We start from the raw sequence: 19,009 nt of genomic DNA on the forward strand, positions 1-19,009 counted from the left end.
TTATTAGGCCCATGGATATTATTATTATTATTATTATTATTAGTTATTAGTTTTATTTTCTGTTGTCAGACGTGTAATAGGATTAGGATTAAATTATATATGTAGTGTGTGTGTGTGTGTATATATATATATATATATAGCTTGGGGAAAAGAGAGAGAGGCGAGAAAGAGAGAGAGTGATCATGAGAAAGAGAGAGAGAAAGGCGTAACAGAGAGCATGACGGCATCTCAAAGGTTGCCAGAGTTTAGATTTTCGGTCCGAAACATGTAAGGCAAGTTCTTCGTTCTACACTTCTCCCTTAGATCTCGTGTTCAATATGTTTGTAGTACGACTTTAGGGATTTATAAAAGTTTACGGAATCTGACTTCATGTTTAAATCAATCTAGAACAAAGGTATATGCGAATAAATGTTTATATTTATTTATGTTGTATGTTCTTGGTGAATAAAAGGATTGGATCTATGCTAAACTTGTTTTTAAATGTTAAATTGATTATAATTAGTTAATGGATGGTTATGGGACATAGAAGCATGTTTTAGGACCCGAAACAACGAATTTATAGACTCGGATCAGTCATCCCAAGCTGTTTTCCTGTCACAAGGCTCGAGCGCTGATTCTGGGAAAATAGCGCTAGAGCGCTATTAGACTGGGCTCAAGCGTTGTTCAACGCTCGAGCACTGTTTGACATGGCTCGAGCGCTAAGGGGTTGGTTTGGTTAAAAAATACCCCGAATGACCCCAGATTGATTTATCAAGGCCCCAAACACTAAATAGGGACTTAGGAATAGTTGTATGTGGATTAAATGGCATGAAGTTTCAGTATGCATGTTAATTTGAATTTTATTCAATTATTAATTTGTAAATTGAATACTTTAACTTGTTCAAGCATCGGAATTTAAATTTTTAGCATTTTATATGATTGTAATCTTCTTAATTGCTAGAATTATAAGTTATTTGAATGGTTTATGATTGGATTTAGGATTTTCATGGTTAATGTAAAGGACATTATTAACTTATAAATTATTCATGTAATTTAATAAGTTTAAATTACTATACTAATTGCAATATTTGATAATGTGATTAAATTATATTCATGGCTGTTTTGTATGATCTACTATGTGATCTATCTTTGTTGTATACGAGACCATTATCAAGATATGGTTTTGGTATTGTATTGATATTGCTAGACCATTGTCATGATATGGTTTTGGTATTGTCATGAATGTTATTGAGTTCAATTCTTTTAAAAAATATCATTGTTAAATTCCTAGAGTTAGTATAATTAACCATAATATGATGGTTGGGGTGAAGTCAAAGCCCTAAGACTTTCTCTCGCTGATCATTTAAATTAGTTTAATTCGCTCTAGTTAAATATTTTGTTATAATTTTAGTTTGTTAACTCGTGACAACCAACAAACTTTCCAACCAAGTTACTTGTAAACCATAAAACGAAATTAAAGACTAATGCAAATCTCGTCTCCCTATGGGTTCGACATCCTCTTCATATAGAGCTATCCTACACGATATCGTTCTATTACGAGTGGTTAATTTATTACTGCAAGATCACACAAATAAATTTTGGCGCCGTTGCCGGGGAGATTAGTTTTTGTTTTGTTTTTAATTAGTTTATTTTGGTTTACCAATCTTCGGACTTTCTGATATCTCATCTTAATTCTTTTTCTTTTCAGGTAAAAATTAGCAGTGTGGACAAGGACACTTAAGGGAGAAAAGCTTCGGTTTATTAGACCTTTTGTGAGCTTTTACTGTTTTTTTGTTACTTAGAATATTTTATTTTTGCTACTGTTAGGATTAGTGGAACCAGTGCATGTTAACTCGCCAAAATAGGTCAAAACCTTTAGTGCATGATCCTGAAATAGAGAGAACTTTGAGTCAGTTAGGAAAACTTAAAAAACATTTGAATAATATAAATAGTTCCTCTGATAACATGGCTGAACAACGTAATGCACCGGGTAATAATGGTAATGGTAATGGAGAATGGGATCCACCTGTTCCTCCACCACAACCACAATTGAGGGACCATTTCATTCTTACCACATATATTTCCCCTTCGTGCTTTGTTTTTTCGGATGCTGATGCAACCTATTTTGAGATCGAGCCTGCTATGATCCAAATGCTTTCTACCTTCCATGGGTATGCAACAGAAGATCCTCATAAGCACTTGGATGTGTTTTTGGAATTGTGCTAAACTACTAAGTTGACCACTCTAACCAATGATTCATTCAGAATGTGTCTTTTCCAATTCTCTCTCAAGGATAAAGCAAGAACTTAGTTGCAGTCCCTTCCAACAAATTCCATATCTACATAGGACATGTTGTATTCTTGAAGAAATATTACACTGTGGGTAAAACCATACAAATAAGAAGAGAAATCATGGCATTTTCCCAAATCCCGGGAGAACAGCTCCATGATGCATGAGAGGGATATAATGATCTTTTAAGAAAGTGTCCACACTATGATATTGCTCAATGGCACTTTATACAGATCTTCTATGATAGTCTTACAGATTCTTACAAAAATATGATTGATGTTTGGAGCTTTTCTGCGTAAGAGTCCGGCTGACGCTTGGGAACTGTTTGAGGCCCTAAGTGAAAACTAAGTGCAACATGCTTCTTCCTCTAGGTCTAGGTTTTCACCTGGAATGCATAAGGTTGAAAAATTTTACGAGGTAGATAAATCTAGTGAGTTAGCCGCTCAAATAGAAGCTTTGAACCGTAAGTTCGATCAAATCTTATCATCTGGCTTTACTCCTGTTGCTAATCCACAAACTGACTTGCCAAAGGAAGTTTGTTTCAGCTTTGTTAATCCTAACCATTTTGCTGATGCTTGCCCTATGATGGGACAATCATCTGAGATCCCATAGGAGCAAGTGAATGCTGCATTCTCTAGACCAGCTTATAATCCATATTCTTCTATATATAATCCTGGCTGGAGAGATCATCCCAATTTGTCATGGCGTAATGAGAATCAAGGAAACATTGTTTCCTAATCTAAGGGGTAGTATCAAAATTCATCTAATCCTATGCCACAAAATAATTCTTTCAACCAATCTAGTATTTACCGTCCACCTCGGTTTAGGAATCAACCCGCTCAAGCTCCTAATCTTCCGCCTCCTCCTAAAAATTCTGCTTTTGAGGAACAAGTGCTCAATGCTTTTGTTGATCTTAAAGCTAATACCCAACTTCTTAATACTCATTCTTAAGCCATATCAAAGCTAAAGGCATAAGTTGGGCAAATAGCGAGTACTCTATCTCGAAGAGAGGATAGAAAGCTGCCTAGTCAGCCAATAACCAACCCGAAAGGGCAGACTTATATGATTGATGAAACCAATTCCTCAGGTATACATCATGAGCAAGTTCAGGCTATCACTACATTGAGGAGTGGTAGAGTGGTTGATAACTAAGTTGAAAAAGGACAGGAGGAAAAAGAAAGGTTTAGGATTCTTATTGTTCCTATCATTCATAATCCACATCCCAAGGATGATTTCTCAAGTGCTATTCCATAATTCACAAAAGGAGTTGAAGGTGGAATCGCTTCTTCATCTACTCCTAACCCTGAGACAACTTATGAGCCAAAAACGCCTTATCTTGAATGTCTTAAGGAACCCTCCTATTTTGGTAAACAAGGGGAGAAAATTCAAGATATGATGGAGGTCTTTAAATAGGTCAAAATCAATCTTCCTCTGCTCAATGCTATAAAACAAATTCCAGCCTATTCCAAATTTCTAAAGGACTTGTGCACTCTTAAGAGAAAGTCAAAAAGCTAAGCTGCTAAGAAGGTTTGTCTCACCGAGTAGGTCAGTGCTATTCTTAAGTATAACACTCCTTTAAAGGTTAAAGATTCTGGTGCTCCTACAATTTCTTGCATCATTGGAAGCAATGTGATAGAGCAAGCACTTCTTAATCTTAGAGCAAGTGTTAATCTTATTCCTTACTCGGTGTATGAAAAGTTAGGTTTGGGAGAGTTAAAACGTTCGTCGGTTGTTCTATAGCTTCTGACCGTTCGGTTAGATAACCACGAGGTATAGTTGATGATGTACTCATAAAAGTGGACAAGTTCTATTTTCTGGTCGAGTTTCTAGTTCTTGATACAGAACCAGTCCATGATTCTAAAAAATATATTACAGTCATTCTTGGGTGACCTTTTCTAGCCGCAACGAATGCTTTAACTGTAGGACTAGATAGTGAATGCTTAGAAATATGAAAGTAACAAAAACAGTAAAAGGTCACAAAACTACTGTAATACTTGTCTTCAATGTAAATATGAAAAGCTCACAAAAGGTCTAATAAACCGAAGCTTTTACTGTTTTTTTCTGATATCTTTTGGAAATATGAAAGTTAAGTTAAACATCTTCAATGCTATTCATCATCCCCACGATGATAGTGAATGCTTCTTTCTTGATGTTATTGATGAGTTGGTTAAGAAATCACTCCCAACTATTTTATCCTAGGATCCTTTAGAAGCTTGTCTGAATCACTTCAATTATGAAGATTTCGATATCAATTCTTCAATAGCCGAAGTGAATTCTTTGCTCAATTCCACTCCTATTACAGATTCTCCTCCATGGAAATCTAGGTTAGAGCCTCTTCCACCACTTTCTAGTACTCCGTCTATTCCTTCGTTAGAGTCTCCACCTAAGCTTGAGCTTAAGCCACTACCGGAAAAGCTCAAGTATGCTTTCTTGGGTTTAATTGACACCCTCCCGGTGATTATTGCTTCCAATATTACAAGTTCCCAAGAAAGTAGTTTCTTAAAAGTTCTTAAGTAAAATAAAGAGGCTATTTCGTGGAGTGTGACTGATTTGAAAGGAATTAGCCAAAGAATTTGCATGCATCAGATTCATTTGGAGGAGGAATCTCGAACAACTCGAGAACTCCAACGAATATTGAATCCTAATATGAAGGAGGTAGTTTTAAAGGAAGTTGTGAAGTTGCAAGATGCGGGAATAATCTACCCTATCTTAGATAGCAAGTGGGTGAGTCCTACTCAGGTAGTACCTAAAAAGACAAGTATTACAGTAGTTTAGAATTCCGAGGGAGAATTAGTTCCACAACGCACCATCACTGGATCGCATGTGTGTATTGATTACTGGAAACTCAACTCCTCTACTAGAAAAGATCATTTTCCACTTCTAATCATTAATCAGATTCTAGAGCGATTGGCTGGCAGACGGATATTCCGGCTATAATCAGGTGGCCATTGATCATAAGGATCAAGAAAATGTGCACACTAAGTTTACTTGGTTTGATACCTGTTTACGTGTTTTGTGGCCTTCTCAACACCCTAATTTTTGGTATGCAATATTGAGCCTATATTCGTTCACTAATTTTTGTGGCGTTGAGAGTGTGATGAGCACTGAATATTGCATATTCAAGCCCCTAAATATGCATATATTAAGACCTAAAGTGATATATCTATCCTGTTTTATATTGATTTATGTTTATTTCATGTTTTGAGGTGTTTTCCCAAAGAAGCAGTTAAAACCTGGCTTTTATGATGAAAAGAATGATAATGAAGTTTACCGTGTCGTTGTCGGTGATCCGAAGCAAGCCGGGAGCCAAAATGGTGAATTTTGGAAGAGTTTAAGTTTAGAAGCTCGAGCCTCAGTTCTATGGCTCGAGCACAAAACAAGAAATTCCACCAAGGTGTTGAAGCTCGGGCCTTGCTCCTTCAGGTTCGAGCCTTAACAAAAGGATGCTCAAGCCTGACCATAGGGTGCTCGAGCCTTGACCCTTAAGCTCGAGCATAAGGCGTCAGAATTTGAAAAGTTGATTTCCAAGCTCCCAGACCTCGTGCCAGACCTCAAGGATCGAGCATTAACACCTAAAGCTCGTGCCTATAGCCCCAAAGCTCGAGCCCAACACCTCGGGATCGAGCACCATAAAGAAAGGATCGAGCATCATCAATAAAAAGACGTTCCAGACAAGACAAATTTTACTCCGGAGCTTGAGCCTGAGCTTTAAGTCTCGAGCACGAATCCAAAAGCTTGAGCACCAACACTTCGGGCTCGAGCATGGCTGAAAACTTTGAACCCGCTTTGGTATTTTAGCTATAACTTTTGACTCGGAACTCCAAATTAAGTAAGTGGCTTCGGAAAGAGGACTCGAAGCCTGATGTTTTTGTCACTAATAGCCATCTCTAAATTCGCACTCTAAATGGGTCAAAATTGTATTGCAAAGTCGGACAAAGTTGCTGGCAGGTGACGCTCGAGCTTGAACCTAAATGCTCAAGCCTGAACTTAAAAGCTCGAGCCTGGGACTCTAATGCTCGAGCGTGGATGTCCTGGAAGTCGTAAATACATGTGGGAATGACCAAAAATCATATTTTTTTATTTCCTTATGGGCCCAATTGTTTCCAAAAGCTAGAAAACCAATCTAAAGGGGATTGGGACTTGTTCTCCACTATAAAAGAAGAGGAGAAGGCCACAGAAAATTATCCGTTGTCTCATATCTCTCTCACGGTGGCTTTTAGGGTTCTGAAGAAGAAGATCCAAAAGGAGTTTTGGCAGTCCATGGCAATGAGGACCACAACAACACAGATGATATCTTGCATCGTCATAAGTAGCTAATTCTTTTCTTAGGACGTTGATGTAGCCCGAATCCGAATACTATGGTTTGATTGTTCTCTACTTTTGGGAATTTAATATATTATGTACTTTGATTGCATGATTTTGGGTAATTGCTTAATTCAATTGATGTTTAATGAATTAATAGTTTGTGACTAGTTATTACGTTGTCTTAGATATAACTGCTCATAAGTTATTCTCAACCCATTCTTATGGACGATATCTGGCGGAGCCCTGTCGGACATAAGAATGGAGATCATGCAATGGTGTTTAAACATTTTTCATGAATGAATGTATTCATAGTCTATGCCTAGGGAAGACAAGTTATACTGTAAAATTAGTTAGAAGCAGGTAGGTAGATAATTCGTGCCAACCGAAGATAGGTTATTATTAACTGAAATTCATGAAACATCTTTCTTTAAATTTGAATTATATGAATGTTATTGAGTTTAATTCCATATATTGCATAATTGTTAAAATCCAAAGGTTGAACAGTTGACTATAGTATGAAGTTCGTGGTGAATTCAATCCCTAAGTATTTCTTCTTTTGATCTCATTCCTTTTATTCAGTTTATTTTCTTCTATGTTATTGAATTGTAACACAACACACAAAATCAAATCTTCTTTCTAAATTAAAATAGTATTAATTGCAGACTCAATAAATGATCACAGTCCTTGAGGTTCGACACCCTCAACATAGCCCTATCCTAGAAGGATTCGTTCTATTGCGAGTGATATTTTATTATTGATAAATAAAAACACACATCAATTTTTGGCGCCATTGCCGGGGATTGTGTCATGGTTTTGTTAAGTTTGAGATTAGTTTTATTTTAATTTATAGTTTTAGGATTTTCTGATATCTCACCTTATTTATTTATTTTTTTTCAAGTGCAGGAATCTAGCAGCGAGGACGAAGATGCCTAAGGAATAGAAGCTTCAGTTTCAGGACCTTTTGTGAGTTTTTGTTGTTTTTCTTCACTTATAATTTTTCTTTTTGTTACTACTTGTTACCATTAAAATTAGCTTAAATTGTTAGGAAAATTCTCTAAGTTAAACATGGCTAATCCTATTCCTCCACCACAACCACAATTGAGGGATCACTTCATTCCCACCTCATACACATTCCCTTGTTGCTTTCAATTTCTACAATCTGATGCAATCCACTTTGAGATCAAGCCAGCTATGATTTAAATGCTTCCAACTTTCTATGGGTTTGCTACTGAAGATCCCTATAAGTACATAGATGAATTTCTATAATTGTGTTCAACTACCAAGTTGTGCACTCTTTCTGATGATGCTTTTAGGATGAGACTCTTCCAATTTTCTCTTAAGGACAAAGCTAGAACTTGGTTGCACTCCTTACCTCATAATTCCATAAGCACATGGGATAAGTTGCAACAAGAATTCTTAAAACAATACTACACTGTGGGTAAAACCACACAAATGAGAAGAGAAATCATGGCGTTCTCCCAAATCTCGGGTGAACAACTTCATGATACTTGGGAGAGATACAATGATCTTCTGCAAAAGTGTCCACACCATGATATTGCTAAATGGCATTTGGTGCAAATCTTCTATGATGGATTACACGATCCATATAGGAACATGGTAGTTGCTTTTAGTAATGGTAGTTTTCTGCATAAGAGCCTAGATGACGCTTGGGAACTATTTGAGGCCCTAAGTGAAAATTCTGTTTAACATGCTTCTTCCTCTAGGTTTAGGTCCACTCCTGGTATCCATCAAGTAGAAAGTTTATATGAAGTAGAAAAATCTAGAGAGCTTGCCACTCTAATGAAAGTGTTAAATTGAAAGTTTGACCAAGTTTTGTCAGCTGTTAGTACTATTAGTTCTTCTCAGCGTTCCTCTTTGCCAAAAGAGGTGTATTCTGTCTGCGGTAGTCCATCTCATTATGCTAATAATTGTCCTTTCTTGGGTCAATCTTTTGAAAATCCACAAGTGCAAACCAATGCTGCATTCTCCAGTTCGGGTTATAATCTAAATTTCAATACTTATAGATCATTCCAATATATCAATGCAAAATCAAAGCCAAGGCAATACTGTTCCCCAATCTCAGGGAGAGTACCACAATTCATCCAATCCTCTACAAAATAATTTTTTCAATCAATCTTCCATCTACTCATCCTAGGTACTCGTCTGAATTTAAAGAGAAGGTTTTGGCTGTAATTAATGAATTTAAGTCCACCACTCAATTGGTACATTCACATTCCCAATCTATAGCCAAGATAGAGATTCAAGTTGGGCAAATAGTTAAAGTGTTAACTCAAAGAGAGGAAGAAAAACTGCCTAGTCAGCCAATTGCAAATCAAGTCAGGCAAACTTATATCATTGATGAGACTAATCCTTCAAGTTCTTGTCATGAGCGAGTTAATGTCATCATTACTTTGAGGAGTGGAAAAATCATTGATAATCAAGTTGAGGAATAAGAGGTAGAAAAAGAGAACCGTAGGATTCCTATCAATCCTATTCAACCAACTCTACATCCCACAGATGTTCCCTCACATCCTACTCCATCAAGCTCCAAAGGAGTTGAAAGTGAAGTCACTTCTTCATCTACTCCCAACCTTGAGACAGCTTATGAGCCAAGAGGGCCTTTTCCTGAACGTCTCAAGGGAACCTCTTACTTTGGTAAGCAAGGAGAAAAAATCCAAGACATAATAGATGTCTTCAAACTAGTAAAAGTCAATATTCCTCTCCTTGATGCTATCAATTAAATCCCAGCCTATGCTAAATTTGTAAAAGATTTGTGCGCTCAAAAGGGAAGCCAAGTCTCTAAGAAAGTCTATCTCACTGAGCAAGTCAGTGCAATCATTCAGCATAACACTCATCCTAAATTCAAAGATCCTGGTGCTCCTACCATATCTTGCATAATTGGAAACAATATGAAAGATCGAGCCCTTCTTGATCTTAGAGTAAGTGTTAATCTTCTTCCTTACTCGGTGTATGGGCAATTAGGTTTGGGAAAGCTTAAACCTACATCAATGGTGTTGCAACTTGTTGATCAATCTATGAAGCAACCACGTGGGATCATCGAAGATGTTCTCATTAAAGTAGATAAGTTCTATTTTCCGGTTGACTTTCTTGTCCTAGATACAGAACCTGTCCATGATCCAAATAGATATATTCTTGTGATCCTTGGTCATCCATTCTTAGCTACAGCGAATGCCAACATTAACTATAGGACTGGGGTTATGGATATTTCTTTTGGGAACATGAAGCTCAAATTAAACATCTTCAATGCCACTCCATATTCTTCAGAGAAAGATGAGTGCTTCTTTTTTGATGTTATTAATGAGGATTTAGTCATCATCTTTCCAACAAAAGATCCTTCTCCTTTGATTTCTAGTCATTCTTGTGAGTTTTCTCACAAACTTGAGCCCAAACCACCACCGGATAAGCTTGAGTATTCTTTCATGGGTCTTGATGGAACCACAGTGGTTCCTCCTGTTTCGAATTTCATAATCACCCATAGGACTGCTTTTGGGATAAGGGAGGTAGTTGAGTTGCTGGATACAGGCTAAGAAGTGGCCTAACGTCGAGCTATCGACGTTAAACTTAGTATTTGTATGTTTGTACCATAGGTTTCTTTTTTTATTCTTTTTAGTTTTTCTAGGTTTTTAGTTTATTTTTGTATTTTTCTTTTCTTTTTTGATTAGGTTAGTTTTAGGTTTGTTTCTATAAAAAAAGAAAAAAGAAAAAGAAAAAAATAGGTTAGTTTCTTTATGTATTTTTCTTTTATTTTTAGATTAGGTTAGTTTTGTTTTGTTTTGATTTAAAAAAAAAAAAATTGATTGACTTGTGCATAATGATATATATCTGTTTTACTCCATATACTCGATACTCTGATGTGTGTTGTGGAGTGTGATTGTTTTGTCAGGTACTAAGGACTAAGTTTGGGGGTGAGGTGGCGATTTCATTCCTTTGTGCTAGGATTCCTGATCTTTGCTGATTCTGCGTATTTGGTAATATCTTTCTAACTCTATATTTGTTTTCACACATTGAGGACAATGCATATCTTAAGTTTGGGGGTAAGGCAGTGCCTTTTAAAATTTAAAATTTTCAGTTGATATATTATGCACAAGAGATGCAATTTAATTGTTTAAGCATGATTTTAAGTCTGTTGATTGTTGTGATGTCCATATATAGTCTGATATTGGTTAAAGATGGCTTGCATGCCGAATTCATGCTACATAGGGATTTTTGAAATTTTTTGATATTAGTTGGTGGCTTGTGGTCGACTTTGTTAGGATGATTACTATTTGATAATTTTGATCTCTAAAGTACGTCACTTTGCACATGTTCACACTTGCATGAATTCTGTGGGATATAAACTTGAAATCTTATTCTGATTTGTGTTAAACTAAGATGAGCATTTGAATTTGATGATTTTGAGAACCAAGGTATAAAAAAAAAAAAAAAAATGAAAGAAAAATGGTATGTATGCAATGAAAAAAAAAAAAAAAAAAAAAATTTTTCACCAATGTGAAAGAAACAAATGAAAAGAGAGAAACAAAGGGTCAAGTTTGGGTTTGTACCTAAATTGCTTAAACAATTAAGTCCTTAGGGGTGTTTTAACACCTAATGCTTTAAAACCAATTGGTTTGGGAGTCATTGGCTGAAAGTTCGTTACATAAGAAGTTTAGGTTAGCTAGATTACTTGAGCAATTAGGTCCATAGGGGTGTTTTAACACGTAATGCCCTAAAGCCATCTGGTTTGGTAGTCATTGGCTGAAAACTCGTTACAAGAGTGATTTAGAAAGCTTAACAGACTTGAGCATTGCACAGTACCCTTTTGAAAAGAAAAAAAGTTGAAAAAAAAATTGAGTGATGAATAAAATAAATGCATACCTGTAGAAAATTAGGAAAAATACGTTAGGGATCAGAATTTGAAAGGCTTACTTGTGAATTGAGGGATAACATGAGTTAGTATGGATGGTAAGCCACATGTTTAAAATTGTAAGTTCACTATTAAAAATGATTTTGGGGATCGAGATTGTTAAATATGTGATTAAACTGACATATGGGGACCATGGTTGCTGATATGATATTGAGAGTTGGACATTTTTCCTGTTTAATATAGCTCCTTATACTTGTTGTAGTTGACTGATTGATGCATTACTGGGACATTATGATATGAAAATAGGTTTGAATGAGCTTACCGTGTAATTAAGGCACTAATTTGAAGTTTGTGGGTATGTTCACTGAAACCCTAATGAGACTACAACTTGTCCACTAGGGGTAACCTAGGGGTTTAAAGGCTTGTTGCATAAACTAAATGCAACCGTGATTCCCATGAAAGTGGCTTTTAAGTTCTGTATTGCTAAGGGACTAGCAATATGTAAGTTTGGGGGTGTGATGAGCGCTGAATATTGCATATTCGAGCCCCTAAATACGCATATGTTAAGACCTAAAGTGATATATCTATCCTGTTTTATATTGATTTATGTTTATTTCATGTTTTTAGGTGTTTTCCCAAAGAAGCAGTTAAAACTGGGCTTTTATCCAAAGGTTGAACAGTTGACCATAGTATGAAGTTCGTGGTGAATTCAATCTTTTTATTTTTATTGTTATTATTTTTTATTTTTATTATTTTTTATTTCCAAAATTGATGTGTGTGTTTATTTATCAATAATAAAATACCACTCGCAATAGAACGAATCCTTCTAGAATAGGACTATGTTGTGGGTGTCGAACCTCAAGGACTATGGTGGTTAATCAAGTCTTCAATTAATACTATTTTAATTTAGAAAGAGATTTTATTTGTTGTGTTGTGCAATAACATAAACAGAAAATTAATAAAGTAAAAGAAAATAAACAGAATAAAATGATTGAGATCAAGAGAAGAAATACATAGGGATTGACTTCACCACGAACCTCATACTATGGTCAACTGTTTAACCGTGGGATTTTAATAATAATGTATCATATGGAATTAAACTCTGTAACATTTATTTAATTAAGATTTAAAGAAAGATATTTCATGAATTTCAATTAATAATAACCTATCTTCGGTTGGTACGAATTATCTACCTACCTACTTCTAACTAATTTTGCAGTATAACTCGTCTTCCCTAGGCATAGACTTTGAAAACATCATTCATGAGAAATGTTTGAACACCATTGCATAATCTCCATTCTTATGTTCGACAGGGCTCTGCCAGATATCGTCTATAAGAATGGGTTGAATATAATTTAAGAATAATCAAATTTAAGACAAGGTATTAATCATTCAAAAATAATGTAATCATTTAAAACCAATTGAATTAAGCAATTGCCTAAAATCATGCAATCAAAATACATAATATATTAAATTCCCAAAGTACAAAACAATCAAACCATAGTATTTGGATTCGGGCTACATCAACGTTCTAAGATAGGAATTAGCTACTTATGACGATTCAAGATATCATCTGTGTTGTTGTGGTCTTCATCGCCATGTACCACTAAAACTCCTTTTGGATCTTCCTTTCCAGAACCCTAAAAGCCGTCGTGAGAGAGATATGAGACAACAGATGATTTTCTATGGCCTTCTCCTCTTCTTTTATAGTGGAGAACAAGTCCCTATCCCCTTTGGATTGGTTTTCTAGCTTTTGGTAACAATTGGGCCCATAAGGAAATAAAGAAATATGATTTTTGGTCATTCCCGCATGTATTTACTACTTCCAAGACATCCAGGCTCGAGCTTTAGGCTAAAGGTAAAGTGGTGAGTATTGTGATATTGAGAGTGGAAAGTTTAGCATACAAATCATTTCCAAATCATATCTTAAGATTCTCTCTCTCTGATCCTTTAAATTAGTTTACAAAGCCCTAAGACTCTCTCTATCTGATCCTTTAAATTAGTTTAATTCGCTTTAGTTAAATATTTTGTTATAATTCTAGTTTGTTAAATTGTGACAACCAATAAACTTTCCAACCAAGTTACCTGTAAACCATAAAACGAAATTAAAGACTAATGCAAATCTCATCTCCCTTTGGGTTCGATATCCTCTTCACATAGAGCTATTGTGACGACCCTGGTTTTTTTGGCCAGCGTGTCCTGTGATGAACCGTAAGGATGATTCGATAACGGATCCGAATGCGGAAGCAAAAATAGAAAATAAGACTCTAAGAAGTCAAAGTGACCTTCCATGAGGTCGTGGAACTCAATAAGAACTAATGCGGAAGCAAAAGATTGAAACTATGACAAATAAGCCCCTGGGGCAAAATAGTCATTTCTGAAAACTGTAGATTCGGGTGCCACCGAGCACATCGCTGGAAGGATAACGAAAAACTAATCAAGATGGGCTCAAGAATCGCATGATTCAGAGTCCAGACGAAGGAGAAACGGCATGACGAAGAAAAATGAGCACTTAAGGCTAAAAGGGTAAACTGGTAATTATCCAGGAAGAACCGGGTGCAACCGAGCACACCGTTTAAAAGACAGTGAAAAATTAGTCAAGTTCAAAAAAAAATTCACTTGAATCGGAGTCCGGACGAAGGAGAAAAGCCCAAAAGAAGAATTGACATCACGGTGGCCCGACAAAGGGCCATGACAGCCCCATGCGCACGCCCATGTGCGCGCCCATGCACGCCACGCGCGCGCTGAGTGTACCATGGCTGGCAGCAGCCCATTTGTGGGTTTTTTTTTCAGAAAAATCCAAAACAGAGGCTGAATTTGGAGGCCTAGATGAATTTTTTTGGAAAAACACAAAGAAGAAACCCCCCTCAAATTGAGTTTTCTACGTGACTCGTGAGAAAAATCGAAAAGAACTCACTTTGAATGCCCAAAATGCCCTCCCAAGAAAACTGGTCCAGAGGGTCTAAAAAGCTGCTAAATTGAAAACTGAAAGCTGAACTTCGTAAGCAATTTCCGATGCCAAGACGACATTTTCTGGAAAAACATGGAAAAGAAACCCCCCCTAGAATCATGTTTTCTATTCAACCATGTTGAAAGAAGGAAATAAAACTACCGTGAAAAGTCTATAATGCCCCTAGATTAGAATATGCAAAAAAAATGCGAAATGAATTCACAAGAGGCTCAAAACACAAACGATAAGGTTTTGCCCAGAAAAGACCATGCACGCAAACGTAACTTACCTATTTGGACGTGCTACAATGGTCCACGACTTAAAAATACCATCGATACAAAATCCGACCCCCCAACGGGCAAAAAGGCAAAAATGGAACTTGGAATGAAAACTCGGAATCCAAAAATACAAAACGGGATCAAATGACCGTTTGGCCCTTGGCCACACTTCAAACATGATTTATAAGACCCTATGAAAGAATGAAAACGGAATTCCCACACCCGATGCAACCATGGTGAAGCAATGACTTGCGATTTTTCAAGGTTTTTCATAATATTTCATGAAGTTAAAAAGTACATAGAATACAATATAATGGTCATTGGCCTTCAGCCTCATCTCATACATATCAAATACATTGAAAGGAGTGTACTTAAGTACACAATACATATATGGAATCAAATATACATATTTTGACATATAAGTCTACAAAATGACATTTCATGCTAACATTTGCATGAAATGGAAAATTAAAAGCTACACGACATCCAAGGAATACTAGGCGTCATGAACCAAGTCTTCATACCTGAAATATACCCCAGTATCGTAGGGGTGAGTAACATAAAGCTACTCGTAGGAGATGAGCATGCATCGACCTATCATTTTACAAATTTATCACCTTAAGGTGAAACATGCTAAAGGAGTTCATGCCACCTAACGTCTCTATCGAAATGAGACTCAGGGAGCATCCTAAGCTACCTTAGAGTGTTTCTAGCATAAATCACATCATCTATGCCATTTAAACAATATGGAAGCACGTTATACAAAGCAACAAGATATAGGTTCTTAAAGGTATTAACTTGCAATCTCGAATATAGAAACAACTAAAGTGATCATGTCACCTAACGTCTATATTCTAAATAAGTCTAAGGAATCATCATAGGCCATGCTGAACAATCAAAACGCAATTTACAACTTTAATGCAATCTAACCACATAAAAGCATATTATACAAGGCAACAAAATACAATTTCTTAAAGCTAGCAGCTTGAAATCTAAAGCACGAAAACAACAGAAGTGAGTCATGCCACCTAACGTCTAAGTTATAAATGAATCAATAGGATCAATCCTAAGCTTTGTTAGAACGTCAAAACACAATTTTCAATATCGATGCAATTTAACCAATAATGGAATTTCTAATACAATGCATAAAGCACAATTTCGCAAAGTTAACATCATGTAACTTAAAATGGAACGACAAATAAGGAACAACAAGTTACAACATCATCTAGTTATCAACTTGAAAATGAAATGCGAAGTCAAACAAAGTGGATACTCGGACGTCACGCCGGATCAGACCGACAACATAGTTACTTTAGGGTTACTAGCCCATGGGTAACCTCCCTTTGTGCGCACTAGACTATATATAGAGGGACTATCCCCTGTACCAGAACCACATCCTAGCCATAGTCAAACAGCGACATCCCCAAGTTTCCAAAATCAACAAGTTGTGCAATAACGCATATATCAACCGGAATATGCAAGATAATCAACTATCTACTAAGCACAACCAAATTTGGAAACCTATACAATACATGCTCTAAATCCACAACTAATATGATATGATGAATGTCGAATCTTCAGTATGCGATTCGTTACACGCTATGCATGAAAGATGTTAAACACGAAGTGTGCAAATCATTACACAAGGCAACAATATATTCAATAAGGAAAACATATTCTCATGAATACAAACATAACAACTATGTTATCCAATGTTCAAAACATAACCAAATGAATATACAACAAGTCTAAGTCCATGATTTGAATATAGAAACCACTTCTAAAACACAACTAGATCATAGAGCAAATTGATAGAATTTAAATAGATAAACACAATTAAATTCTCTAGATTTCTGATTCAATTTCAATTAACCTCAATTTAATACATTTTAAAGGGCATGGCAAGGTCATCACCTATATCCATTCTAAAACTCAATTAGGTTGTTAGAACAACAAGGTAGAACTTTAATTAAATCATGTTAATTTAAATCTCAAGGCTCTAAAACAACTTCAAATAGTCCCAAATTAATATATACTAGTAAACATGTCATGGCCAATACAAACATCAAGTTAAAACCTTAATTAAGCTAATGGGACCACAAAATAGATTTTAGTTAATTCTTTTAATTAAAATCTCTAGATTTTCAAACTTAACCAAATGTTCTCAAATTAACCTATGTTGGAAAACATGCCAAGGACTAATGTAATATCACATTACAAGTTTATTTCATTCAATTTACAACCATGCGAATTAAACTTTCACTAAAGTTAAATATAAAACAAAAGTTGTAATTCTCATGCAATAAATCTCAATTTAATACATGTGAACAACCATACCAAAACTTAATTTTCTAGCATGCCACAATACAATTCCAAGTTGTATATCACCATGAGGATTAAATCTTAAATATAGAATTTAATTAATTGAAGGGTTTGAAAACCTAACCGAATATTCTAAATCAAATATATGTGAAGCTATATGGCATGTAAGTCAAGAATATCAAGTCGGAATTTAAATAAAGTGAATACTGCACTCGGGGCAAATTAATTAATCGAATTAATTAATAAATACTAATTTTCAAAACACCTCTAATCACTTTCAAATTCAACTATGTTAGAGAGCATGCTAAGGCCTAATTTAATATGCTAATACATATTGATTTCAAGCTAGTTAAGGCCATGTGAATTAATCTTTCACCTAAGATAAATATTAAATAAAATCTTTAATACTTATTCAAATGTTCCAATTTTAATACACGACAATGAGTATATTGAGGGGCAATATAAAATCATGCTACATGTTTAAACCAAGTCACGAGCAACTGGAAAAATTAGATCCCGTACAAGAAAAATAAATAATAAAATCTCTAGATTTTATATTTAATCATGCAAACAAGTAGTATAGGCATCACAAGAATGCTATATAATAAGAATTTAAACCTAAAACATTCCCAACCTCAATTTGAGATGAAAATCTCAAATGCCATCAAAATGGAACGGCTCCGAATCCGACGAAACTACTAGGTTTTGTCGGGGACAACGCCGTGTACATAATCCCCATGAAAGCCCCATCAAAATCATAACTTGACCTCGAAACCAAACTCAAAAAATGGTCAAAACTGAATTCTAATAAGGGGGAAAGGTAAAGCACGGCAAGGGGAACAACAAACGTTAAGGCCGAAGACTTTCCATTAAGGAAAAGTGAACCAAAAGAGGAGAGAGAAGATGGCAGCACCCCTTGGGTTGCCATGGGAGCTCCAGGTCGTGCATGAAGAGGGGAGAAGATGAAAAATGAAATATCTCATCCCCCTTTTATAGAAATCTCAAAAAGTGCCCTGAACGGGCCCTATCGGGTCTGAAAAAGTAAAATTTGAGCAGACGCACTCAAATGGCAATACTTTGTGAACAAAAAAGATTTAAAATGATAAAATATGAATAACGGAAGAAACGGCATCGAAAACTGAGTTCCGAGCAGAAAGTTATGCCTAAAACAAGTTTGGTGTAAACTAGGGCCAGAAATCCTGAAACTGGAAAACATCGACCAGGAGGAAATTCCAAGAGTACACAACTTGAAGAAATGTGAAAATGAATCCTGTACGAGGATTTAGGCTTAAAACAAGACATTTTGCAATAACTTTCATTAATTGCACAATGACCCCTTCAAAAAGTGAAAACTGCACTTATGGCCCAGAATAAAAATATCTTCCAAAAATATTTTCTTAAAAACCCCTGAAATAAAATATCTTCAAAAGATATTAATGAAAAACACCCCAAGAAATGAAATTTTTTTAAAAGAGTTATGCATCCATGCTCCTGTGGGCACCGGGAGCAACAAGAGTACTTTCTTACAAAAGTAAAGATACATATTTTGAGAAAACCACTCAAGATGAAGGCACGTGAAGTCAAAAACCAACTCCGAGCATGAGAAGTGAGGTTGTGCCAAAAACTGACAAACGGAGATAAGACAGAATAGGGAAAATGACGAAATAGCGCATAGCGTCGAAAAACGAAAAATGTGAAAATGACTCGGTCCTCAAAGGAAGTTGTCAATCCACGAAAAAGAGTCTCAGGAACCAATTCCGAGCACTCGAGATGACACTAAGCGACACGAAACAGAGCTCAGAAAAGAAAATTAAACGAAAAAATTTCATTCGTAAAATTTCAGGAAAAAGGAAAGGAAGGCAAATGACTGGGTCGTTACAGCTATCCTACACGATATCGTTCTATTGTGAGTGGTTAATTTATTATTACGAGATCATATGAACAATTTTGGCAATACCACATGAATATAAATCAATATAAGCTTAACATCCTAAGTGTGATAAAAAAAAGAGTTAAAACACA

Source organism: Cornus florida, unplaced genomic scaffold (genome assembly GCF_030987335.1).
Source record: "Cornus florida cultivar Cherokee Brave unplaced genomic scaffold, ASM3098733v1 CherokeeBrave_3.0.0_Hap2_Chr09, whole genome shotgun sequence".
Classification (NCBI taxonomy): domain Eukaryota; kingdom Viridiplantae; phylum Streptophyta; class Magnoliopsida; order Cornales; family Cornaceae; genus Cornus; species Cornus florida.